The 26,240-nt window shown below is 41.0% G+C and overlaps 1 long non-coding RNA gene across 2 annotated transcripts; it reads left to right on the top strand.

Moving 5' to 3' along the window:
• Positions 1-26,032, top strand: LOC133218664 (uncharacterized). 2 transcript variants are annotated; one of them, XR_009727241.1, is made up of 4 exons: positions 1-198; positions 19,569-19,659; positions 22,025-22,118; positions 25,275-26,032. It is a non-coding gene; the product is annotated as an uncharacterized LOC133218664 (long non-coding RNA). The 2 variants fall into 2 exon arrangements; XR_009727240.1 differs by lacking the exon at positions 19,569-19,659.
• Positions 26,033-26,240: the final 208 nt, after the last annotated feature.

Below are 26,240 nucleotides of genomic sequence, written 5' to 3'. Positions count from 1 at the left end.
GCTACTGTGAGGCGAAAATGTCTCAAATTCTTATTCCTGTTATTTCATTGTAATTCTTATCACAAACTGATCTTTTCTCCCAGCAGAAATAATTGATTCTGGCCTATAACAAGTCCTCATCTTGATTTCATTGGCTTGTATCTCGGACAGCACAAGAGACATTCTGTAATGGTTCAAAAAACATCCCTACTGGATAATGTAAGCAGATCACCAAATTAATACAATTTAACTTTTTAACCTTTCAAAGTTAAAACCCAAGAATTTGAACACTGCCTACAACCAGAACTAAACATGTTCAGATGTTTTTACTGTGTGTCATTTCTGCATGTTAACATACACTTAAATAGTGAAAGTGCAGTTATCTTTATTGGTTATTTTAGTGTCACCAAGTAATTAATTTTATAATGAAAGTGAATGTATTAAAATGGAGAACTGCATCCCAGCAACTTACCTGCAGTTAAGCAGTATTACCCCTCTATGTGTTGAGGGTTCAAACCAGTCAATTTGTAATTTGTTTCCTAATCCCCAGGAGCAACAAAAGTGAACTGTACAGAGAAAGAGAAAAGACAGAAATAGTATTTGGCTGTCTTGCTGAGAAGTGATGGGTAAAGAATAATTCTGTGAACAGTGTAACTTTCTTTGTTGTAGAATGAAACAGCATGCTCAGAAAATGGTTGCTTTCTGTCTCTCTGGCATCGCTGATTCCATGTCTGACACCTGTCTGTGCTACTCACAAGGGCACTGATGGCAGCTGAAAGTGCCATTAAGCAGAAAAAAAGCTTTTCAAGCTGACTTATTCAATAAGTAAACAAAATCCCTGGATCCTTTGACAATGGCATGTAAAAAGCCTGTGTTTATGTTTCGCCTTTGCTAACAATGTTAAGTAGGAGTACAAGTGGTTTTTTTCACACCTTTTTTCCCCCTCTTACATGATGGGATTGCTGAGTGGATGGCAGGGAGCTCCACAGCTACACCGTGTCTCATTCGGACCACTGCCTACTGCTTGTCTTCTCTATAAACAGAGGTTCTCAATCAGTAATAAAGTATTCCCCAAAAGTGAAAATAGTTACTCAAGTCCCATTGTCCTGGGTTCAGCTGTAGCATTTTTCTCCATCTTAGTAGCTGGTGCAGTGGTGGTTTTTTTACTTTAGTCTGGGAACAACGCTGGTAACACTGATGTTTTTAGTTGTTGCTAAGTAATGTTTACTCTGATCAAGGACTTGTAGGGAAACTGGCTGGGCTTAAACTACAACACCTGTTCAGCAGTGCTATTTCAGGTGATTGCTATTTCAAATCGCTATTTTGCTACAGGGTCAGACCAGAGGAGAGTCCCTCAGCACTGTGGCCCAAAGAAGGATTTCCTTTCCAGATTCACTGTAAAAGTCAGACACAAGTCAGAGGGAAAAGAAGAGAAAAAATAATCCTTTTTGCCATCCGTGAGGGTTGTCTTTTGGGAAGAGCCATCCCTAACCTGTTGTCTGCAGAGCTTTGCCACAAGCAGAGACCAAATCACATAGGTCTGTCATTTTCTGGTTCCTGGGGAGATGCTGAGCTGTTTGGTGTGGACCAGTCGGTTGAACATTTGCTAGGTTATATCAAGTCAAGAGCCGGGGGTCAGGTTTGGGGGCCGGGATGCTTATTTGTCCTCAGCTGTGCTTGTCTTAGCCATCAAGTGTGGAGTGAGAGGCTGATGGAGAAAGGTGGAGTTAAGCATTCCTTTAAAGCAGTTCCTGTGGATGAGGTGACCCTACCACAGTCTTTCTTGGCTTTCACTGGGGACCATACTGTCATGCAGGTTGCAGCTCCACAAGGGAAGTTAAAAGGGCAGAATTTAGGTTTCCCAGTTCACTCCCCAAGCAGGTAATAACTCCTAAGGAATGCCCCTCTTCTGTAGTCTGAAAGTTAGAGTGTCAGAAGCGAGATGCAAGCTGACAGTGATGTTCTTTTGCAAGATGATGACTTGCTGGATGTTAATAGTGTTGCACATACAATGCATGAATTAATCCTTTTGAGGTATCAGGTACTATTAAAGACTCAGCTGGAGTATTTGTGTCTGCTTTGGGGCACAACTGTTCAAAAATAATATAAGGAAGGGCAAAGTTTAGCAATAAAACAACAAGGAATTTAGAAAATAAGATGTAGGACAGCAAGTTGAAATCATAGAAGCTGTCACTGTGTCTCTTGGTTAGCCTGTGTAACCCTAGAGGGTGTAAAAGGCTGCTGGAGAGAAGGGAATAGCCTGGGATCTGTCTGCTGTGAGTCGGATAAAGAGCAGGAAGTTACAGTAAGGCAAACGTAGATTAGATTTTGAGAAACAACTTTGCAACAGAGAAGAGAGACAAGTGTCAGAGGGTCTGTGTGTGATGGTGCTAGAGACCCCAGCACCAGGGGACATTTGAGAAGAGCTGGATGAACACTGATCTAGGTCACTGGTACTGCCAGCGTGGGGGGGGTGGGGGGGGTGGCGCTCCCTGCAGTATCTTTGAGCCATGTGGTTCCCTCATTCTTTAGTTTTATCATAGTTAATACTGGAAAAGTATTCCTGCAGATGTGAAAAATGGGAACATGCCTATGGCAACTGGTGGCACTGTGTGTGTGCTAGGACAGGTGGGCAATGCAGGAAGGTAGACCTCCTAACCTGTTCACCCCATCCTAGCAACTGCGGATCACTGCATCAGTGGGTAGCTCTGCTTCTCTTGGAAGATATTCCCATCTTTGCATGTTAATAATTTGTTGAATATTTCCAACACTTTCTTTCAATTATGGGATTTGTACTGACGGCTAAGAAGTATTTTTGTATCTCATTTATGCAACAGAGAAATAATACCAGCACATCTTCCAACCAGGATTCTGCACTGCCTCATAGAGGTTTTCTTTGTCATGTGTCAGGTCACTAACATCACTTTGGTAGGGTTTTATAATTGCATTTAATATGTCACTTACTACACATGCCTCATCTGGTTTCTGTGGTGCAAGTGAGATGATTTAATCTTTGCTGGGTTGCACAGTCAGTTGTGTGTTAATTTTACCGAGTTAGCAAAATCTTAGCTGATTTTAGAGAAGGGTCAGAGCCAAGATGCTTCTGTATTTTAAAATACTTATCAACTCCATACCCGTAATGTTAGCTTTCTCTCTATCTTTTCAGCTAGGGCAACTCTGTCTTGAATTTTATTTGGAGAATTCGTAAAACTTCTGTCATTTGAGTGATGGGGGAAATGGAAAAGAAAATCTGTGCTGATGTTCATTGGCTTTTAGGGGAGAGAGAAGATGGCAGAGAGACGGAGCCAGCTTTCCAGTATCAGAGCTATCAGAACACCAAGCCTTCCTACCTTGCAGCAATAAAAGTCCAGTTAACAAATTGGTGGGTGGGGAATATCTTACATGACTTTTTCTTATTTTTTATTTGTCATGGATCTCTGGGGCTGCATTCTGTCATTTTAGTCTAAACAAGGGATGTCACTTGTAGGAACAGTTTCAGGTTATAGACCCCTTTTCAAGTACTGTATTTGACTCCTGTACAGTGGTTTTCTTGCCAAGTTAATTGCTCTTTTTTTTTACAGGGACCTTGACTGTGTTTTCGTATCTGAAGAAAAACAACATTTGGGTTTTCTAATTTAGAAGCAGAAAAGATTGAAAGAGACAGTGCTAGTACCTGATTCACGTGCCAAAAAAGGGTGCTTGTGTTAAATTATAGGCTGCTGAAGCTGGAACCAAAGATAACATTATTAGGCTTTTGGAATAAATATAATTAATGGGACAACAGGGCTATCATTTTGACCACCTCTTGTGTATATACCTTATTTATTTTCATGGGTAGGATTTCATCATTTAAATCAAATATGTGCATGTATGTGGGGTTTTTTTTTTATTTAACCTGTCTTATTTTCCCCTCATTTGGAGTTTTAAAATGTCTAAAACTGTTCATGTTTTTTTAAGTCCACACTTTCAGACTTTTTGGAAAAGCAGAAACTCTTGAGTTGTGAAAAGAGAAGTCAGAAAGAGCTGCCGTGTTCTTAAAGCATGGTAGGATAAAATGTGCACTCTGGCTTGTGTTGAGCTTGCTGCGAACCAGCTGCTATGCAGGATTCCCCTTGAAAGCCTTATACGAACAAATCATCATTTAAATACAGAATTGTTGCTTTACCAAAGCCTCATTCTTGTAAGATCTTTCATGTCTGTGCTTGAGATGTATGTATTGTAGTGCAGAAGCCCCCAGTACGTATTTCGGTAGTCTTTTAACCTCTGTTTGGTACAAGGGGAATCAAAGCATAGGGCAACACTCAGCTTCTGCTCACTTGTGTTTCATAATGGCTCAGGTTTTTCTCAAGCCTCTAAAGAAGTTTGGAGTCCGGGAGTGATGCTTCCCCTTGCATTGCGTCTCCAAGTATGGATACAAATTGTATACATTTCACACTATTTTTAAGACTGAGATAAAGGAAAAAAACACCTTTCACAAAACCAAGAGGGGTTTTTTCACCTTTTGAAAGGACAGGTGTGGTAGACACTGAGTGAACAGTGATAATCAGCATGATGGATTGGCACAATTCCTATGCCTTCCATGGAGTCAGCAGAAGCATGCATTATTCTGACACACTGTTTTGGGGGGATAAATCTTTCACATCCTTAAATCATCTTTTGTGAGCAAAGATCAGAAAACATTACTCCAGCAGCTGAGCTAGACCTATCAGCTCTTTTTTTCACCCTTAAAACACTGCAGTGCACTTTGTTCCACATTTCCTTGCCTTGATATCAGCTTGCAGGACAGTGGGCTGTGGCTTCATTGTGTATGTCTGGTTTTGCACCAGCCTCCATCATATTTTGGTTTTGAAAATCAGTGTGTCTGTCAGCTCTCCCCTGGGTAACAGATGTTTCTTTGTTTTGGCAAACCAAAATAAAAGCTGAAAACAGAATAAGCACAGTTTTTCACATACCAGTATGACCTGATATGCTATATGACCAGGTTTTGTTTGTGCTTATGGCTCTGACCAAGATGCTAATCGCCACCTCAAAAGCTGAAAATCATTTAAAATGGCAAAAAAAAAAAAAAAGAGATTTGGCCTGTCTGAAAGATGAGAGAAAGCCGTTAACTGTTAGCAAGATAAAGTATTTTAAAAACAAATTAATATTTAATACATTACCAAAAGCATTCAGGGTACTTTTCCCCTTGGTGAAAAAAACCAAAACTTTTTAAGCCTGAGGATCCAAAATATTCTCTGCTTGTAATCCTACCTGGAGGTGGTAATCAACTGTGGCCTGAGTTCTAGCAACAGAATGAGATGTAGGAAGTGAACATCTGTCCTGCTTGTGGTCCTTCTACAAACTGCCCTGACCCCTGCATTTGCAGTAGGGGGTTTCATGGGGAATGGGGACAAATGCTGTAGCTCTCAAATATTATGCAACATATTCTCTGTGTTTGTAAAGGTTACTGTGATTTTACTAAAATTGCTTTACTCCTGGATTTAGGTTGCTGCCCAGTGCCATTTCACTGTGTTTGCTCACCAAGCAGGTTTTTGCTGAGGTGATACATGAGCTTAGAGCTGATGATAGACCCTGTTTAGAAGTGTTCTCCCTTCATGTGCAGAGAATAAAATAGGAAGTGCAGCTTCCCCAATGCGTTTGTCTTATTTCTGTCATCCAAGGATGGATAGAGTATGTTTCAAAGGCATGGGCTCCCTCCTACTGTGTCTGTTTGAAGTTAGTTTCCCTGCTGCAAAGCTGGCTGCTTTCCCCCCAGCTAAATTCTGGTGCCTGTTCAGATGTTTGTAAAACCAGTTTTAATCTCTGCATGGCATGTTAAACTGATGTTAACCTCCAAAAGGTCTTTCCCAAGAAGCGCAGCAGATTGCAGTCTGTTCTGTAGCGAGTGCTGTCTTCCAAGCTCTCACTTTTTAAGGCAACAATGATGAATTTAAACACAAAGCAGGAACACGTTGGCCTTTTGATCCCTGTGCTGAAATACGTCCTCACTTGAGGATCGAGGCAACTCTGGAAATTCCTACATCTTGAGCTGTTAAATTATATAAAAACCTTCAGAATGAATATACATGCAGTGCAAAGATGTTAGTTAAGTGCTGAAAGCAGCATAACTACATCAGTCCATGCCAGAGCCCAAATTAATAAATCCTGGCAGGTTTGGGCTGGCTGATGAGAAGAACTACCTGTGACCATGCTGCTCACCCTCCCAGGTCTAGCAGAGCTTGTATTGGGCATTCACACTGTAGGGCTTTGCTCAGTGGAGATAGATGCTCTAACTTGCATCTGATATTTGAAGGGGAATCCCTTTGAAGAAACACAGGGATTGGGTCACATCTATTTCCACTCTCTGCTGTCTTGGGTAAAGTGGCTTGTGGCTGATGGATGCAATGCTGAATGACAGTGATGAATTCATACATATTTATAGAATCACAGAATTGTTTGGTTTGGAAAGGACCTTAAGGTCATCTAGTTCCACCCCCCTGCCATAGGCAGGGACGCCTTCCACTAGACCATGTAACCCAAAGTTCTGTCCAACCTGGCCTTGAACACTGCTGGAGACGGAGCATTTACTACTTCTTTGGGCAACCCATTCCAGTGCCTCACCATCCTCACAGTAAAGAACTTCTTCCACATATCCAAACTAAATCTCCCCTATTTAAATTTGAACCCATTGCCCTTGTCCTGTCGCTACAGTCCCTGTTGAAGAGTCGCCCTCTGGCATCCCTGTAGGCCCCTTTCAGATACTGGAAGGCTGCTATGAGGTCTCCATGCAGCTTCTCTGCTCCAGGCTGAGCAACTGCAATTTTCTCAGCCTGTCACCTATCTTTCTTCGCCCAGGATGTTACCGAGGTTGGGGGGAGCTAAAACATAGTACTGCATCTTCAAAAGAACATGGGCCGCATGCTTTTTTCTGTCATAAATGCATTCTTAGAAGGGAAACCTGCCAGGTATTTCCAATTCCAGATACTAACATAGTTGTGTTGTAGACAAAGGCTCAGATAACTTTCCATAGATAGTGTCTATGTATTTGGGATTAGTCTTTTCTTTTTTTCCTTTTTTCTCTTTTCTTTCTCTGTTTCTCTCTTAGCAAGTGAAATATTTTTATTAAACGTCTTTATATTTCCTCATATTAACTGGGTGAGTAGGTACTTGCATCCGGCTGGTCTGTGGCCAGTTTAAGAAGTATCATCACATGAAGAATTTATCTGGGAACCACATTTAGCTCTTGAGTGTATAAATATAGAAGAATGTATGAATTTCCTGAAAATTGGTGCATGATAAAATTCGGGAAGAACAGGAATAAGTTCAGTTTAATTTCTGGCAGGTCAGGGTATAGAAATACTTAGTTGTATTTGCATCAAGCACACAAATATTTTTCCTTTTCTAGGATCCTTGTCAAATTATGGGCTTGGGAAATGAGATGTGCGTTGAATTTTGACACCAGTGACAGCTGAAGGAAGGGATTGGTATGATTTTGATACCAGGTGATACAGCTGTACCATAGTTTTATCAGCTGGTTTAGTAATCTCAAAGGTTTGAATTTCTTCCACTTCATTGTCAGCATCCTCTTCCAAGAAAATCAGTGCAGGCTCTTGCTTTGTCCTTTCTTCAATGGACTGTGCTCTTAATAGTCAAAATGAGTTGCAGGCATTCCATTAATTGTCCAGATAATTAGCTTTAGGCAATCTGGCATTTCATCTTTGTCTCTGTCTTAATCTCAGCTAGTTTCTGTTCAGTTGCTGGCATGTGTAATTCCTCATCTATTTTGACATTTCTCTGTTGCATTAGCATTTGTCATATTTCAGTTCCACTAGACTTGTACGAGCTTTAATCAATTGTAGTGGTTTGCAACTTACTTATGCTACATAAAATGCATATAGTTACAACTTTTTTGCATCCACTCATTTGATAAATGTGCATTTTCTCTTCCTAATGTGCACTCACAGTCTTGCCTTGTTTTTGTCTTAGCACCTCCATGTAGGTTGTTAAAACCTTCTGTAGGAATTTGCCTTCCCTGGTGCATATGTGGTGTTTTAAACCTAACTTTGTTTTTATTAATCCCTAGGACAATGCCAGATGGTGAAACACAAGTATATGCAATAGGGCTGCGTGTGTGTGCTCCCATGTGCACTCACACATTTTATCTCTGAACACACAGGGAGAGTCAGTGTGATGGAAGATTTTATTACATAATAAAGCTCCATTTTAACTTATGCAGGTCACTTCATTTGAGGACAAAAAAAAAAAAAAAAAAAAAAGGAATTTATTTAGCTCCGTGCTGTGTATGGTTTTATAGAAAAGCTGTTCAGAAAGCTGAGCTATTACTAGTTGGAAGCACTTAGATTACCTTTCCCCAGAAGCTGGATGCCTTCTGCTGGGTCCAGATGAAAAAGGAGAAGCCATTATTTTGTGTTCATTTGGAAAACTGTGAACCTCCCGGTTAGTTATATTGGTCCCAGAGTGCTAGTCTGAAACACTGCATTGGCATCAGGGGCTAGCCCTTAAATCTGTCACTGGTTCCCTGGGTGTTAAACACTTTGCATCTGAAGCCAGCAATGAGGTGGATAGATTTGCCAGTAAAAAGAGGAAAGCATCTTTCTGCTAAGTAGAATTTTTAAATTTTTTATTAGGTTTGAAACTGCTGAGCAGCTCAGACTATTAGAGCAAGATCTGGTGGGGAGGTGTTGCATGTGCAGAGGTAAAACAGAAGTGTGTTCCCTATTTGAAAACTTGGGGGAAGGTTTGTTCTGTGCTTTACTGAATTTCCTATCCTCAGTTTACTTTGAAAGGGGAAATACTGTAAACCCTGTGCTTCTTCCCCTAAGGCCAGGAAAAGCTTCCCCTGGTCTTGTCTTTTTTTTTTTTAAGGACAGAAGCAATGAGGCAGAGAAAATTTAATCAACATACAAGTGCTTTGAAGAGCTGGATATGCTCACATAGCAGTGCAGCAGCCACTGACTGCCCTTTGGACTCTTAAAACCAAGGCCTGCCCATAGAGGTGGGAACACCATCAGTTCTGCATCTGGTATCACAGTGTCAAAGGGCCTTCCTTCTGTGCTCTTGATGATACTACCTCATGCTGAAGCTGCTTCAGACCTTGCAAATTAAGTGAGGAATGAAATCATTGCAAGTGTCAAGGATGCTACCTAACACTCAAAAAAGCATCTTCCTAAGAAATACCAAGGCTAACTGCCCAATGCACCACTGAAAGTGCTGTACTTAAGACCTAACCAGGACCAAGCATTGAGCATTCTGATGTTGCACAGTTCCTTAAAGAGCATGGGACATTTTTTCTTGATAATATATCTGAGTCTTATATCCATTTCCATGAGAGAAACCTGCCTTGTGCTGCTTGTCTTCAGAACTGCTGTTTCAGCTGTGAAATGTGAGGCTGTGGCTCAGCAGTTCACTTCAAAGACGTCCTGCTTCTCAGTATCAGTGTCATGTACAAGCACCAATCTAGAGGAGAATAATAGATATGTGGCCCTGATTTTGCATGTAGAGTACATATAGGTAAAATAACTTTATTCACTCAGTCATCCTACTTAAGTACATTGTGGAGTTGGAATCCATAAGATCCATTGATTGATACCTAGTTGCTGTATAAGTCCACTAAGCAAACTTGTAAGTGCAATTATGCCTTTTTAAAGATCCTCGTCCCCTTGGGACTAGGGGATGTATCCCCTGCTGAACATGATATGGTCTTTCCAGCACAGGATGCTGCATAATGGCTGTATTTTTCATGTTTAGGTTTCAGTTTCTGAAACACTGTGATGAATTAGATATTTGTAGGTCTTTAGTAGAGTTTAACTGGGCCCATACTATAACCTGTTTCTCCTTATATATTATTTCCAAGTCAAATACACTGATGTTTTATGGCAAGAGATGTTGTTTTATGTAGACTGTTAGAGTTTAGTCCCTCAAACTGGGCTTTCAGAACTGATCAAAAGTTCCAGGCTCTTTTAAGATTTTACCATAACTCATCTGATCTCTTTCATAATGACATAAACTGCTCGCCCACTGGCTTACATGGGGCTTTGGTTGACTGTTTTTAGAAAGCCCAGTTTTTCCGAGGCCAAGTTTACTCTTCTCTTGGTAGAAGGATTTACCACATGTGGTGCAATAGGTAGGTTTCCCTGACTAGGAGATTGTAAAGCCAGAAGGGACTATTAAATTACTTAGTTGCCATCACACAAGCTATAAAATGCAATTTAAATTGGGTGCTTTCTGCAGTGGATTCCCCAAGTGGAAGTGGAAGTTGTTTCAGCCCCCTTGTCTGAGTAAATGTGTCCTTCTTGGTCTGTTCTGTCACAGCTTGGTCTCCTTGTGCGTTGACTGAAGTGAGGGAGGCATCTTGAGGTTACTTGTACACTCCTTTGGTAGATGCATACAGTTTGCTTTTAATAAGGATGACTTTAAGTGCTGTGAATGCTTGTACTTGTGGGTGACTCTTTCTCAGCCTCCTCACATTTTGCAGATGTGGAAGTATTTGAACATAAACATGATTTGGGATTTACAGAGACTGCTCATGTGAGTAGTTATTTATTTGCATTGCTATTTGCCAGCGTAAGCTCATGCATTATGCTTTGCCTTTTATTTTCCCTCCATGGATCACTACCATTGTTCACTGTGATGAGCCTTTCAGGGAAGAGTACAAGCACACAGTGGGATGTGGGTTCAAATTCCAGCTTCAGCCAGGTTGTTATGCCCCTGCCTTCCAATGTCTGGGCTAAAAGCTTTTCTCTGATTTATTGCAGGTATTCCTGGAGTAAGAGGTGAGCTACTGCAGCTCTGCCACATGTGCTGGCTATAGATAGGAGACTGCACAAGATTACCTGAAAAATGGTTTTAGAGAAACTTTAAAGCCAACAGTGCTAATCAGCATCCTACATGCCCAGCCTATCAGGCACATCAGACTCACAGGAAGGACAGAAATACAGTGTGCAGGAAATAAGGGTCAGGAGTGACGGTTGGGGAGGAGGGAGAGATATGTTTAAGAACAAGCCAGCAAGAAAATACAAAGAGCTGGAAATGTATTTGCTGTTGCTGCCTGTCAAAAATCAGAAGCTGATGCATGGTTACAAGAGGAGCCATATTTTGCTTTAATATCTCCAGTTCTAGATTGCTGCTGTTTATTCAGCAGTTAGGCAGAATGGGACAGTGGGGTCCCAGGCAATGGTTCTTTGGTTGTCTTTGTGGCACTCTCCTAAATCACAGTAATAAATGTAATAAATCAGAGTAATAAGATACAATTTTTTTCCTGGGTGTGACAACAACAATTTCCCTTTAATCAAGAAGTTATATCCGCCTGAAATTTCATTTATAGGCTGTTTCCTAAAATTAGGAGCTTAGACTATTTCCTGTCAGTCTTAGTCTGCACCATTCCTCCTGAATTATTTAAAGGTATTAAAAATGCATAGCACATACGCTGTACCAAGTTTAATGAAAGAAAAGATTGGACCTGACTTTACATGGAATTACACATTAGCCATGTTTTATTGTTGCACTTTATTTCATTTGGGAAACAGAATTAACTCAGATGAGTACTTTCTGATGGAAAGCTCATTTTCCATTCAAATTGAGATGGACAAAGTCACCTCCTTAAATTACAAGAATCTACCATGATAAAATCTAATGTCTTTAAATTGTGTCTATTTCTGTCTCCAGTCAAGATGGAGGGAGCCAAATAAAAATGTAAGACAAATCCCTTCTTTCTCTCCTCTGTGCCAGTCTCCTCTGCAATATATTTATGTTCTAAGGGTCTGAGGGGGTTTTGCCTTGAAACTGTAGAAGAATATCTTCAGTAAGCTGCAACTTTGTTAAAATGCTATGAAGTCAAATGAATCTCATGTAAATTAGATTTCTCTGAAACTTGCCACCTTCTTTTGGAAAGTCTAACAGGTTGGTAAATAATAAAGCAATTCCACTGGTAACTGGACATGTATTAGCCTGGCTTGACATCGAAATTATGTTCTTGGAAGAGCATATCTGTCAGTTACAGAAAGATGTAATGCTTCTCTCCTGATGTCACCCGTGCAGATAGAGGTAAAAGCTGGCAATGCTGGGGACTGTGGCTGAAGACCTCTGAGTCACGGCTGAGCTCTGGGGCTGTGCATCACAGCTACAGAGGAGTATTTGCATTGACAGTTGAACACCATTTAATTCAGTTCATGTTTCCTCTCTCGCGTATCAGCAAGGCTTATGGGTTCATTGCGATCTTTTCTATCCTTACACTTCTTCAAGGGAAAAAGTAGGTCATTTAAGCAACTGTTCACAAGTCTGTGGTTCCGTTGCTTAGAAAAAAGGCACTGTACGAGGTTGCAGTTGTCCAGATCTCTTTTGGGCTTGCAAGGATGCTATTTGTCAAGGGGTGTCTTATATGAAGTTTTTCTTAAAACCTGTGGCCAGAAGTAGGGTGGTCTCTTTCCTAGCCTGCAGATCATCCAGAGCCCAGTCAGTCCCTACATCTCTCATTCAGCATTTCCTGGTGGTTGCTTGACTTGAGGGCTGATCTAGCTGTTTGCTGAGGTATTCATCTCCTGCCTCCCTGCCATGGTGTCGTACTCTCATGTAGCTGAAGCCCTGGCATTAGAAACAGTCTGTCTTGTGGTAAGACATCTACAGTCAACACTCGGTCTCCACCGAGAAAATGTCGGCCAAAACACAAAGTGACTTTGTCAGTTATGCTGGGTGCAGTAATTATGCACATTTGCATCAATCTTACTAACATGTGCTATTGCTTTTAGATAAGAGCCAGTCCTCACTTAACAGTAGCACAGTACTAAGCCATTAATTATAGGAGTCAGAGGAGAGGTACAGCTGCAGATCTGCTCTGTTAGGATTTATCAGGCTCCATTTTGTAATCAATGGTTTATTTATTAAACCATCACAAATGGTGCATGCACCACAGCTGGCTGCAGCTCTGCTTGGATATTTCATCTGAATCAATGGAGGCAATAATCTGCTGTACATCAGGTATCAAACCTGCTGGGTCCTCAAGTGATGAATGACTTTATTGTCTGGAGGAATTGACTGGAGCTGATGCCTGGAGCAGAGGGGGTAGTGGTGAAAACACTGAAATTGTCTATAACTGCTGCTTTTGTGCCTTTTATTCCTTTTTTCTCCCCCCCCCCCCCCCCCGTTTCTGCAAATCAAATCAGAGTCTTTATTTTTTTGCAGTGGAATCTGATGCAATCAGAGGAGAAGCTCATGAGCCAGGGCAAGAAGGAATGTACTGGAAAGCAAAAAGGAGGGTATTCACTATGCTTTGGATGTGTTAGAAGTCAAGAGGGCGACCAGAAGCAGTGGCCACTGTGCTGGTCTTAGCTCTGAATTCTTCAGAGCAGAAGTCACACACAAATGGTCCCAATGGGCTTTGGATATGCTATGGGGTGCCTTTGGCATTTAGGAGCTGCTGCCAAAAAAAAAAAAAAGCAAAGCAAACAAAAGCATTTGAAGCAAAGCAGTCCCTGAACCCCTGGAAATACATCCTCAGCCCTTCTCCTGATGTTCACCAGGCAGGGAGTTGACACTAAGGTCAACAGATCATAAAATTTCAAAGAACAATAGCAGTAGCCTTTTTATAATAATAATTCTTTAAAAAACCACATAACATTTCTCTGCATGCTTGTGGCAGTTGATTTGTTTGAAGAGATTGCAGGGCATTGGATTAGGTTCATTTCTGCCCACAGGGCTGTTTTTCATGGTGACAGTGTGTCCCCTTATATCCTGATGAAACGTGGGGTTTTGGAGCTCACTAATTTCGTGTTCTCATAGCCTTCATTTTTCTCTTTCCTCTGGCCAGAGGTCTAACGAAGAAGTCGGGGCTGCCCAACTCTCATCACTTGCAGGGTGTAGACCCTGTAACATAGAAGGAGATTACTCACCTAAGGATGTTTTTGTTGGAAGCTTACTCCGAGGTCATCATTCTTGCGCACTGTATTCATTTCTGTTCTTGCAACAGCAGAGGCTCTTCCTTATCCATTAATAGGATACAGTGAATAACTTTGGCTGGGTGGCATGAGACTGGAAAGAAGCCCCATTTAGGGAGCATGTCCTGTTTTTTGCAGTGAGCTCCGAGGCCATGGATGTTGTAGGAGAGCAGTCTGACCCGGTGTGAATACCTTGCCTTTGCACTGGGGATAATTTCTGTCCAGACCTGCGTTCCTCACAGCTAATTCATCCTCATGCAGGCTGTTCTACAGGAGCTGTGCGATTTGCATGTTGCATGAGGTCTGTTATTGACATGAGGCTTTATTAGATTGAAGGGCTTGCTGCTACAACTGATTTTTCAAAGAATATAGAGGGTTTTATAAGCCTCCAAAACTAGCCTTTATTTGATCTGCATATATCACCCATGCTAGCAGTAATTCAGGCATACTGTTCCTCCTTCATGACCAGTATGTATAGGAGGGTAGATTATTGCCAGGGGGACATGTCCTCCCCCTGTAAGGCCTTCATATCCAACAGTGTTATACAAAAGAAAGGCTTTGGCCAGTGTATTATAAAAATACTGTGTTAAATAAGTATTTACAACTTGTATTTGCTAAATTACATCTGCAATACTTTGTGAATCTGTGATACTGTCCTGAGCCTAGAAAGGGGTGAGGAGGCCATTTTTTTTTTCTCCTGGGAATAATGTGATCTTTTGTCTTTTCCAAATGTTAAGTTTGTGTAGGCTTCTGTATGGGCAACCACTGGTGGTGTTAGGGTGGTGTTTGCAAAAAGACAAGGCATCAAATACTAAAGTGTATTCCTCACCATGCACAACTAACAATGTAGGACCTGTGGTCGTATTCCTGGCTCTACTACTGGCTGCTGTATGATACTGAGCAAGTTACCCCATGTCAGCATGGCTGTCTTCCTCCTTCTTGGGCCCTATTTGGTGATACACACCTGTAAACTTAAAATGTGGAGTGGAAACTTTCCTGAGTAGAAGCAGGGGAGATAAATAATTTCCCACTGGAGCTCACAGTTTATGCTGCATGATGGAGTAGCACCAGGGAGTGGGAGATAGATGGGTAGATAGATACAGAGCCATCTGGCAGCCACAGCCTGCTCCCTGTATTCCTCTCACTGCTTCCTTGGAAGTACTGCCTGAACCATATGACCTGGACCTGCAGGGTGCGAGACAAGGACAGTTACACTGCTAAACCACACAGAGATAAATATTCACCTGTCATCGTGGGCAGCTGAAAGCCTGATCCCAAAGAGCAGCTGTGAATAGGTGCAAAGTAGTATTTTCAAGTTTTTGCACAGATAAAGGACTAAAAACCCCTGAGTGTTTAATTTAAGACATCCACAGAAACAAAAAAGCACAAATATTCCTAGTCCTAAAGTCCTGCTCCTCCTGCCCATTGATGGTTGCTCTCTTCTGGGGGGAGCACCAATGCAGCATGTGCATGAAACAGGTCTGTTCTCACCGGCATAAGGCTTTGGGGTGTATCCCTGAGAGCTGCAGCCTGAGCACAAATTAGCTTCTGCCTGGGCTGTCACCAGGAGCAGGTGAGGACCACATCAGCAGTTCAGTTGATGCCAGTGGCATGCCAGCCTCAGTCATTGTGGTGCTCACTGCAGTTACCATTTTACCAATGTTCATAACTAAAATTCAGCTTGGAGTAAGTAAGGCCATATGATTTGTAAAAGGGAGAGATGCTATTTAGCCCTGTAAACATACATCCTGGTCATTTTTGATGCTGTATTACAGTAAGAAGTTATTTAGAAGATTGATTTCCTAACTGATAACTAACAGTGATACCTTTTGTGTGTGGTTACTCTTAATGTTTTCCCTTCCAGAACTACTAGTAATAAGAACTTTGTGAATATAAGAAATAAGAAAATGTAAGGCTGAAGACGTTATATCTTCTTTCCATCAACCCACTTTCTGTATAAAAGAGGTCAAATCACATTAGGTTTTTACCATTGAGATCCCAGGGCTTCCAACAGAGCCACATGAATCTGTTCAATAGATAATTAAACTGATACATGCTTATGCTAACGCACTAAAATCTGCAGTAATTTCACACACACACACACACTCTCCCCTTTGCCCCCATTAGTTTAGAGAAATTAGTTATCTGAGTATAAAAGTGCATGGTAAAAGCATGAATGGAAAATGGTTACTCTCTTAAACATTTTGTTGGACAGTGTGTTACACAAAATGAGAAATTGTTGCTTCAGAGTTACTGTCTTGCTGCACTTTGGTATTAAATGTATTCAAATTTTTACTAGCCAGTTCTTTGGTGCAATTTGTGTGCAGGCTGATAGAGTTTCCAAAAGTGTTGTGGGTTTGGATTTTTTTTAACTCTCCAGGGACTTTTTATGTGCAAGCCAAGTGCTTCTGTATGCATGATAGAGCAGTTTCATCACTCTGGAAAGTGCAACTAGATAGAAATACAATAGCTGAGCAAACACTGACTTCCTCAGCATTGTTATTTGTTCAAGTAAGGATACCGTAACAAAATCATACATGGGGTTAAGAGTGCTAACCTCTGTACTGATGAGATCTCGCTTGATAATTTTTGGTAGGTTTCCAAACAGAGGGCATAGTTTATTGAAAGTTGGTGCATAGTGTAGAGAGTGAGCTTATATATACTCCTGATCTGGAAAATCACTTAATTTAAACCTTCAATCTATTACTAATTATTTTCTAATTATTTAGGGCTTGTTCCCTGGCTAGAATAAATTGGTATGGGTTTGTTTTGGTTAAAGGACTCTTACTGATTCATGCTTTTGGAAAATGTGAAGCTTGATGGAGATGTTTTGGGGGACTTTTTGAAAGTTTAGCATTTAATCTTATTTTAATCGTTTAATGCAGAGCCTGGAGAGTAAAGGTGCATATATATATATATACATACATACATATATATGTGTGTGTGTGTATAAATACACACACTCTTACAAAGAGAAGAGTGTTATTATTCATACAGTGTACAATTATACAAAAGTCTATCATAAAAATTAAGAGCCCAAGCTACGCATGTACATGCTTATATGTAGGGACCATTTCAAGAGCAGATTTCTATCACAGACCAATTTTAAGGGGATTAATAATATGAATAATACATATCCAAGATACATAGCAGCAGTGTAGGTTTTGGAAATGGAGGAAACTGGCAAAATGTGGAGGCTGTGTTCACACTAAAAATGGACTAATTGGAGCAGATCTTCTAGGACTGCCACCAGCATAATGTCTGTTGGCTTTGGAAAAGGAATATTGATATAAAACAATGGAGCATCTAGTTCAATCCGTACAGCATACAGCTCTATTACCATTGCATTTAAGTAACAATTTTATACTAACGTTTTAAACTATCACTCCCTTCTTAAACAGTATGCTAATTTTCTTAAAGAGAAGTCTAATTGTTCTCTTCGTATGCAGCTCCAAGTCAAAAGCTTAATTTATCCCTCCAGTTGGATAATTAAATCGTACAATGTTCATCTCTTGTGAATTTTTCTGTCCCAGAAATCTTATACTCTTCTTCTCCAGCTGCCTTCCACAGAGCACAACTCCTGACAAAGCTTTCACCTTTAATTTACTCGTGCCAATAAGACAGCTGTTTGTCTCAATTCAGAAGCGAGGCTTCATTTTCCTTTCCTTGAGTTTCACTGCATATTTCTTTTTCTGAAAAAGAAACCCCATCTCTCCTACATATACCTTCTGCAGGCATTACAAAACAGCATATTTTTTGCTCTTCCCCATGACCTGATTTTGCAAACCTGCAAGTACTCCTGCTTGAATCAGCAGCCTGGGTTGCGTGGGTATGGTTTGCCGAATGGATTCACTTGAAAATCAAAATACGCAATTTGAGTTCCTGTGTCGTGCGGTATGAGTATTGCAGCATGTGGGCAATTAGAGCTACAGCTGCAAGGGTGAAGCTGCTGTACATTGAAGATGATGATACCCCACTGCAGGGAAGTCCTGCATAGCACCCCACAGGAGCAGGCTGCGTAGCTATAGGCTTGTATTGGAAAAGAAATTGAAGGTCTAGAAGAGTTCACGCTTGGAGAGGCATTTCTATTAGAATTCCTTCTAAGGTTCAACCTCCTTGCTTCGTTACTTTTCTTCAAAATAAGAAGTTTCTGAAAGTTCAGCTGTGGATCAAATAGGGCTGGAAGTGAGCAGTCCTGCTAAAGGCAGGAGAATAGTGCAGAATGAATGCCAGAAATGAAGACCTCCTAGTCAGCACTGCTCAAAGATTTTGCAGGATTGCATCTGGTAGGAGGGATCTCTGAAGGGCTTTCCTGTGGTGTGCTTGTGGGCTTGTCAGATATGGTACGGCAGTTAGTCTGCAAAGTAGCAACTGTGGTGTTGAAACACTGGTTCTGACTATTTCTTGAGTCTTAACAGTGGCTATACCTGCAACTGCATTAACTTTGCTTAGCCATTGTGCTCTCAATGCAACTGCTGTGTTGCTGCACATTGTGCCAAGGTTTTGTTGAAGCAAGAAAAGCTGACTCTAGGACTGGCTTTGTGCTTTGCTTTGTGTTAGGGTACTGGCTTGCTTCTGAGGTTTCACAGCGTAATGCATCTAGTAGCAATGCTGACTTTTCTTTACTGGAACTGCAGATCAGCATCTCATGCTCTCCCCATTGATTTTTAAAATGCATCACATTTTCCAGTACATTCATTCATGTGACTATTAAGCAGCATTTAATATTACTACACTGGTTCAGCAGGTGCTGAGATGCTGCTCACCCTCCTTCCCCATCTCCCCCAGCATCAACCCTGTAGGATCTTCTGTGTCTGCTGTCCCCCTCCCAGCTGACTGAGGATGATGCCTCAGGAATTCCTGGTGGAAAAGCTGAGATGCTCCTAGAATTTAAATTAAATGTGCTTTGTACCCAAATGTACACAAAGTGCCATATTTTGGGTCATGCAGCAGTGCGTGTCTTGCGGTGCAGTACCTTGTTGAAAAAAGACATCAGTGCTTCTGATGGCATTTGTAGCGTTGACTCTCACTGATAAAGCCATGCCCACTTTGGGCTTAAGTGGGACCTCAGAAGTGATCGAAATCTCACTCTCTCTGCAGCTGGCTGGAGAGCAGAGGTGGAAGGCGCAACTGCAGGTTTTTTTCCTTCCCTTTAATTGTTAAATAGGTCATATTTTAGGTTCAGGTCTTTTCTTGTGCAGAGATTGTGGGTCCTTCTGTGAGCAGGTTTGAGCGCAAATGAGCTGCTGCCTCTTTGCAGGAAGGTAGGCTCTTTTATGTCTTGCAGTCATGGCCCAGTACCTATGTAGGCATTCCTTAAGCATCACTAATGTTCTTTAAGTGCTGTTTTATTTACAACTTGCAGAAGAGTGATGCTTAAAGAATAGACTGTACTGAAAGAAGGAGCTGAATTGCCTGAACCAGTTTCCAGAACAGTGCAGTCCATGCTGTGAGTCAGTTTTAGTATCTGCAAGATTTTTTCTGTGTGCATGTTAGCCTTGAGACAGCAAGGAGCTACACAGGAGGCAGCACTGTGATACTGGAGAAGCGATTTTGTCGGAGGTCTTGAGTGCACCTTGAAAGGTCTGCTCCTGAGATTAGCCAGGTTGCTGTGGACAAAGAATCCCTTTGAACACTGACCTTTTGCTTTTCCCTTTTTAGTGATAAATTATTCAAGGGAGCAGAAAGTGACTCATTTTGTACACTGCCTATCAAAGAGAGCAGAGGAAGGAGAGTACAAGCAAGTGCCCAGGTGTAACTCAATGAATGCAAATGATTTATGGAGTAGCTGCTGTAATAATTTCCAATTACTTCCATCATCATCCAGTACCAACTATTTATGGGTATGAGCTTAAACACATTGCCTAGAAGACATGGGTGGCATTAAGCAGCTGTGTGACACTTACACACTCCAGCATCTCTTTGTGCCTCTGCTGAACAAGTATTTCCTAGTGATTTACACAAGGAAGACAAGCCCTGCCAGGCAACCCTTTCACTTCAGCTTGGCTTTTCTGCACTGCACCGAAACTAAGGAAGTAAAGTTAGGTACTTGGTGCATCCTGATCTCAGAAACACCTTGCCAGATACATAGGCGATTTTTCTTGTGGACTGGAAAGGAAAGTAGCTCACCTGATCTGGCTAGCTGCACATGAGCAGGGAAGATGTTTGATGTCCTTTCCCATAGCAGGGGTTTTGGAACTAGATGATCTTGAGGTCCTTTCCAACCCTAACTATTCTATGTGGCACTGGTTACGCAAGTGTGTGCCCTTCATGTCCAGCCAAGAAGCATTCCTTGTCTAGCTGAGGAGTGTCTGAGCACCTTTGTGAACCACATCCACAACACCCCATCGGTGCAGAACAGTGGTAATGAGCTGGCTCAGAGAGAGAGGAGGCAAACTTCCCTAGGCAGAAGACTGTTTTAGAGTAACTTTATGTAAAAGTGAGTATTTCATTCCTCCTAGGTGCCACAGATTTCATCTGGGGTTAATATAAATGAACAAACATGGATTAGAAATAACAACTTCAGACAGGAGTGAGTTTGTAAAAGGAGAAGGTTAGGTTGAGCTGACAGAGTTTGAAGTTACCAAGGTACACCCAAGCTAAAGGAATCAACCATCAAACTGCCAGTCAGCTCCACATTCTGTGCTATTTAAGTGGGGGCTTGGCAGGTAGTTTGTGAAGTTGAACAGACTGATGTTCAGTGGAGCTTTCATAGAGCTTCAGCATCACTAAGCAGCATGCTTCATGGTCCCAAGAGGCTTGAAGTATTTTTTCCTCCCTAGTATGCCCATACTAAGAGCAAACTTACTTAACAAGTGATAGCAATGGATCAGCTAAAGATAGGACCTTCAGGTGTGCCTTAAAGCATGTAACTGTTATTCTGCCTTTATGCCAGGATTCTTGTCCATTTTCAGCAGTGAGAGCTATTTCAGCACATCTTTCATATCTTCCCTGCAGCTTTTTACCTTTTTTTTTTTTCTATTAAACTGTGTCCTACGTCTGTTTAATGCACCAAAGAGCAAGCGTTACACTGATGGTATAGCTCCAATTCCTTAGTGGCGTCTTCAGGGAATTTAAAGTGATCAAATTCCCTTGTTAAGGAGGACACTGACTTGGAGATAACTCTTTTCTTCAAAATATAACCTAAATTTAAAAATAACCTTGCAACCCAGATAGTAATTATGTGCATTTAAAATGCAAGCTGCAACAGATGGTTGTACAAATCCATGCACAAGCAAATAGCCTTCAGAAGACCACTGTACTACCTTGTCTTCATGGACACTTAGGTCCTATATAGTAACCAATTTTATGAAATACAGTATGTCTGTTAACCAGCAGACTGAACTTTTAAGTTGCTAAGTAACTAATCCAATCCAAGGAGGAAATAAAAATAGCATACATAATTTTAGAACCTTTAGGACCTTTGCCAAGCAAAATATTCTCACTAGCAGCAGTCAGGTTTGTAATTTGAATGGGTTAGCTTAATAGAATAGATTCTATTTGTTTTATGTAGATAAATGTTCCTTGCTTTTCAAATCTGATTAATGACGTATCTGGCCCATTAGGTCATGTAGCTTCTGTACTCTTCCACAAGTTTATTTAACTAAAAATATAACATCACTAAATATAAGATAAATAAAAAAAGGAAAAATGTTTTAGTTGCCGGCTTCTTTTCAGCCTTAATCTGGTTAAAAAGCTTTAAGACTGCAGTATAACTCAGTAAATCACATTATATTACCAGGAGGAATGTCATAAGCATCTGCTTAATTCAAGTGTGCTTTTTCCCCTATACTTATCTGTAAACCTTGTTGAGATGAAAAAGGTATTACTTGAGAAGATATTATTCCCACCATTGATTGAAATTGCCATGTGGTACTATAGCACTGCTTTATACAAGGAAGGTAGGGACCTGATAAGTTTTGTTTCTCTAAAAATAATTCTTTCACTGACAAAATATGCCTCCTCTTTTAAAATGCATCTTCCAAAACATGCATTTGTCTGCATTCCTAGGGGCTTGCTCTGTTTATGAGCGTTGCCCATGCATTTGACAAGTTTCACACATAAGACTTCTGCAAATTACAGCAAGGAACTCAATTTTTTCCCCAGAATTATATCAGCATTGCCACTGGATGAAGGATTTGCAAGACTAAATCCTAACACATGTGAATAGCGTCACCAAAGTCAGCTCTCTGGCTCTTATTCCTGGATAGGGTAGGTGGTATAGGATCCAATATTCATGTAATGCATGTATTCTGAAGCGGTCACAGCACGTTGGGTTGTCAAAACAGATAGGGACTCCTTTCGCAAAACAATTGGAATACCAACTTCTGAGTACATTAATTCTGATTTAATTCCCTGCTACTCTGAGCCATGCGTTTGGAAAGGTCTCAGGTATTCCTAAATCTCTTCCAGTTCAGTTAAGTATTTTAATGCAGGGCGAAAAGCACTCAGATTCAGTTTTACATGGCTCGTACATTTAGCTTGAAGAAGAATACATTTTTTTAGATGCCGGGATTCAGCACATTTTTCCTTCCACTTTAGGATTATCATCCTGTAGGGCAGGAGGCTAAATATAACAAATACATGCCTTGCATGGTAGTTTCAGTACTTTTTGTTTAATGCTTCTTTTGATGGTGGAGTTTCAGGCTGCTATTCCTATTTTCAGCATTTTAATATATTAATAAAGCTAACAGGCTATTCTAAAGCAAATTAAGATTTTTCATCATTCTGTGCTGAAAGAGCAGCATGCCAAATCAAAGAGGAAGTTTCCACTGAACGTTGCCATAATCAGTTTACGTGCCTGAAACCAGGAGAGTTGTAGGTACATCCATGACTGTAAAATAGAGCTGGAGGGATGCAAGCCATCACATGGCCCACAGAGATGCCCACGGTGGAATTTCAGGGTGCAACAGCAAGAGACATGTCATGGTCCTCCGTGTTGGCATTTGGGCTGAAACAAGCAAGGAGGGGAGCTCTTGCATGGAGCCAGTGCACATTTTCTGCCTGGAGCTCCTGGTCTTTGCCCAACCTCAGTGGGCTGCCTGAATGTTTGTATTTTATTGAGGATTTAAATATGCAACTGCTGTGGTAAAATGCAACTTGATTTGCTACTGATTTTTCTTTTTTCCCCTAAAGAAGTTCAGAAAACATTGCGTTTATACAAGGATTTGTGGACAAAATGTATTATGCAGTTAATTGAAGTAAATTGCAGTTACAATGTAGCAAGTAATTACCACCTGTTTCACATCTGCCTCAAATCTGCTCAAAATACTGCAATCTAGTAATCATTCTTGTATTTTTATGTAGTTTTATTATTTGCATTTAGACTTCTGTTTACTTACCCAATTTACAACAATTTTTTCATGCCTTCTGTACACAGAATGGTGAATTTAGTAACTTCCTTTGGATTTGTTTATAGAACCTTTCAAAATGCATTTGCAGTGCATGACAGGGCTCCTGATACACTGCAGGCACTCAGTGGCCTTTTTCATCATGAACTGTGCGGTTGGGATAGTGCCACTTGCCACCCTCCGATCTCAGCGTCTCCATTTCACTTTCAAAAATAGCCCACATTAACCTGTCACGCACTTGGTTTCCCGAGATTCTTCAAAGTCATGTTTTGCTCTGTTAAGACATGAGCTTTTGGTTTGCTTGTTCAAAGCATCAGGATGCGTTGATGTTGGAATGGACAGTGAGGCAAATAAGGGATTTTAGCAAGAACAATCACCAGGTATAGTGGAAATGCAAAGGAAAGGAACAAAAGTCAAAGATACACTCCACTCCTCCAGGGTGTCTTTCTATAGCAACACTGTTCATTCATGGCTTGACTTCGCGAATGAAGATTTGGGAAGGGCTTTACCCATGCTTACTACAAGCGTGCTGATGACTAAAAAGGCCAATGTGAGATGAGCAAATCCAGTTGCAGAAAGCACAGTGAAAGGTCTCCTTGGGTGATATAGGCGGGGCGCAATTCTTTCTATGTCGTCTTTTCTCCTCGAGAGTTAATTCTGCGTGAGTTCTGGGTCTGAATCATGGGTTATCTACTGCCATCACCTGCGACTCCTCGAACACTTTCATCAGAGCTGCCTCCATACAATTCTAAATATCCATTGGACCGACTATGGCAACACCGCTAAATTCCCCTTAAACACACCCTTTAATTTCCCTTTAATTTTCCACTTTAGTTAGGAATTGTTTTTTCATACAGGCAACTCTATTCCATTTCTGTAGTGCCCTCTTCACATGAGGCTCTCTCACAGCAGGAATGGTATTCCCCTCCACTTAAGCATTTATGCTTGGTTGTGATGCAGTGCTTGTGCCCAGCATATGCAGACAAGGGAATGCATGTTTCTGTTCTAACATGCTTCTTCCGGAGGGGAGGACAGCAATGGGCTGGGATCTCCAAGTACTTGTTGAAGGTGGGGAAGAAAGCATACCTAATAAAAGTTAAGCTTAGAGGATTCCAGGGGTATGAGTCACAAACTCAGCAGCACTACTGCATGTCTTTATGATACCTCTCAATACTGCCTGTCAAAATCTCTCATTAAGGAGCATGGTGGATTAGTAATTATGCACATCTATTAGCTAAACATCCATTCTTTCTCTCAAAGCTTTGTGGCAATATCTCTCCAAAGAAGCACATATCTCATCTAGGTGTCTGCTAGATGGCCACAACACCTCCCCAAGGGAGATGCTTCTGATAACTCTGATAAGACAGGGCTTGGTTTTGTCTTTTAAACTGTTATCACACAAGCCAGTGCACAAGGAAAGACACCTATTATAATTTTGTAGATAAATGCTAACAAAAGCTGCCTGCATGCATGCACACACAGAAAAATTCAATGTTAACATTGCAGGGGGCTCTGATGATGACAGGAGTACTTTCATTGCCAGCTCTGCTGGAGAAGCAAAAAATAAAACCTTATTTGTGCAAATAACCTGAGCTTAGCTTCATTCACGGGATTCCTGTTTGCATATGTGAGTATGTTTTGTCAGCTCTGTCTTTAGATACACATCCTCATCTTCAGGTACTGGTTCTTGTTTGTGTTAAACAGATCAGTGCCATAATAATACACATTCCCACAGAGACATGAGTATTGTATAGTAAGAATCCCAAATACATGGTGGTCTTGGTTTTTTTGTTGTGGGTTGGTTGGTTGGTTGGCTTTTTCTCCCCCACCCCAAAAAAAAACCTGCTTCATTAAACTGTCTTATGCTTAGATTTCCTGATTATATTCTGTTCATTAATGAAGGACAAGTCTGAAAAAGAACTAAGAGCAAAACTGGAGGCAGAGGATAGTAAAATACATTGCTACTAATTAAGCTGAATTCCTCGAACATGCCCCCATCCAACTTGTTGTCTTCCAGATCCTAGATAACTTCATTCTTTCAGTGACTACTGCTAGACAGATGCATCCTGTTGTGATAAAGCAGACCAGCTGCATTTAGGACTATGGCTTCATATTTGCAGTATGACTGACCATATGTGATTCTCTGTCAGGTTTGCAGCTTTAATGGGAAATCTCTGAAGTACTTGCACTTTGATTCATCTTTTTCATTGGCTTGGTAACAAAAGAGGGTATGGCTTTATGCAGCTGGCTTGCACTGACATATGTTGCAGTATGGTCTCTGCAGAGGAAAGGGAAGCTCTTGCATACTTACCCTTAAGAGTTGCTTTGGGCTTGCTGTTGGGGTTTTGGGGTTGGTTTGGGTTTATTTGTTTGTTTTAGGAAAAAATAGCTGGAACCAGAAACTACATTTAATTAGGGATATAATTTTGAATTCTTATGCTGATCATGGTTTTTATCTGGCTTTAACAGAACTTAATAATTCTGTTAATTATTATTGTCTTCCTTCCTGCTTTGGGAAATGGGTGTCTGTGTAGGTCAGGGAACAGAAGGGAAAATACTTGTGAAAGAAACGTAACAAACAGCAGATAGAATCTGGAGGATCTGAGGTCTATTTTTTTTCCTAAGAAGGAGCACTATCAGACCCCAGTAGAGTTTTCTGGTATTTCTGATCTCAGTGTAATTTGAAAGTGTATAAAGGATGTGTTTTCCATCATTTTAACCATGTAAGGCTCAAACATGTCTAATTCCCTTTGCTAAAAAGATTGTATTTGTGTAGGTTCATAGACCTGAATTTCTCATTTATGTCTTTTGATGCATATGTGTTGTTTTCTTGCTCATATGGCAATGAATAGCTCATATCTCTGGCTGGAGGGAGAAATGGTACATTGTGGAAACCTTGCCCACTAAACTGTGCTGGTGCATCTCTGTTCTGACCTACAACATCCTTGGTGATCTCTGAGATCCTGTCCCAAATGCTGAATAT

Source organism: Neopsephotus bourkii, unplaced genomic scaffold, assembly GCF_033783945.1.
Source record: "Neopsephotus bourkii isolate Nb327-2 ecotype Australia unplaced genomic scaffold, CSIRO-AGI_Nbou_v1 NB_1280, whole genome shotgun sequence".
Taxonomy (NCBI): Eukaryota; Metazoa; Chordata; class Aves; order Psittaciformes; family Psittacidae; genus Neopsephotus; species Neopsephotus bourkii.
The sequence above is the reverse complement of the archived record's forward strand: the minus strand, read 5'-3'. Positions and strand labels throughout refer to the sequence as shown.